The sequence below is a fragment of the Sceloporus undulatus genome, chromosome 2, assembly GCF_019175285.1.
Source record: "Sceloporus undulatus isolate JIND9_A2432 ecotype Alabama chromosome 2, SceUnd_v1.1, whole genome shotgun sequence".
NCBI classification, from domain to species: Eukaryota; Metazoa; Chordata; class Lepidosauria; order Squamata; family Phrynosomatidae; genus Sceloporus; species Sceloporus undulatus.
This window is the reverse complement of record NC_056523.1, coordinates 218,880,110-218,881,837: the sequence shown is the minus strand read 5'-3', so window position 1 is coordinate 218,881,837 and position 1,728 is coordinate 218,880,110.

Sequence of the window (1,728 nt, the reverse complement as noted above, 5' to 3'; positions counted from 1 at the left end):
GGAATCTGGTTGCAAAAATAAAAGTACCACTCAAAGAACAAGTGGAGGGACAAGAATGTGGGGGTCCCCACCAACTGTCAACAACACTTCAAATGTTGGGGAAATTAGCTTTGGGAGAGACCTGAGTAACCTTTGGACCATTTGTACAAGTGTATACCAGTACTGAGGAGGCCTCCAGGTTTTGGGTGAATTAAGAAGGTTTTATTTAGAAGAATGCAAAGTGCATTCACATGATAGTAATTCAAACAGATACAGACACAGAGCTAACCAAAATGGAATTATGAAAAGGGGATAGCTGTGTTTTAGGGGTTTGCAGTGGGGTTATATTTAACCATCCAAAGAGAAGACCACGAAAAGCTGGCTGAGGATGACACAGAACATACACAGAGTATGGGTGTGTATGTAGGCTGGGCTGTGTGCCATCTGTGTGACCAGAGGTTAGATTTTGAAACCATATTTATATCTTAAAACTAGCCTCAAGCAATCTGCTATCCAACCTGGTAACAAAGGCTGCACGACTTGTCCCAGGAATCAACAATGAGATTCTGGAGTGGTTGATGGCTTTAATTTTAGTGCAACAAAACCAATGACTGGATTGGGATAGCCCTGAGAGAGATGGATGGGAAGGTTTGGCTGGGGACACAGTAGGGGTTAGGCAGAGAGGTTGGCTTACTGTTTTGGGTGCAAAGAGATCCTTTGTCTCAAGTTCTGAGAGGAAATGCAGAATACCTGGGGAAAGGAAGGAACACCTTAGAGTTGATGGTTTTGTTTACCTGGATGTTCACAGGCCTTGGAGAAAACTTGCCTTTTCCCCTGGAAATCTGACCTACTGTTCCTGAAAGCTCATCCATCTCTCAAAAACATACTATCTCCAGATATGAAATATGAAAGTATGAGAACCCCAAAATACAGTGTGGGACATGCAGGAACGCTTAACATTTCCCGTCTTTTAATGTAAGGGTGCTAACTGAGGTTTTTACTGTATCATCACACTGGACTTTATCACACGTGAGGAATTTCTCTTAATTTCAAATGAAAAGAAAATGGGGCTAGAACACATTCATGTGAATTCACTAGTTTAGCAAATTTACGTGAATGCGAATTGCGTTCGAACTGGCTTCCCATTGCCCAAAAATAGCATGCCATTGCCCAAATTTGCGAGTGGTAGTCTATCACGCAATAACGTGAAACCCCATGATTGTGCTCGGACTGACTTCCCATTGCCTGAATTTGCATGTAGTGGGTTATCATGCAATAACATTAAACCTCATGATTGCGTTCAGATTGCCATTGGATTATATTCTAATAAACTCCACAGGCTCATTCAGTAGGTCTTGACTTCATTCTTTTCCATTTGCAGGTCCCTGATCACTTCCAATTGTTTATTCATGCTTTTTTTTCTTTATCAGAGAAAATACAGGAAGGAGAAGGAGATGGAACAACAACACAATAGTTTTCAATTGTGAGCAGACTAAAAACATCCAAAGAGCAGATTGAGTTTCTGACTTTTATCTGAGGGGAAACATAGTCCTCTGGAAAGGTCTTCTTATCGAAAGGGAGGGAAACATTGATTAAAATTTGTTGTTTTTCATAAATATATGTGGCTGTGTAATATCAGCCAACAACACAAATCACTACCCTCAAGGAACTTTCATTTTACATTTCAGCAGAAGACACGAAAGAAAGAAAGAAAGAAAGAAAGAAAGAAAGAAAGAAAGAAAGAAAGAA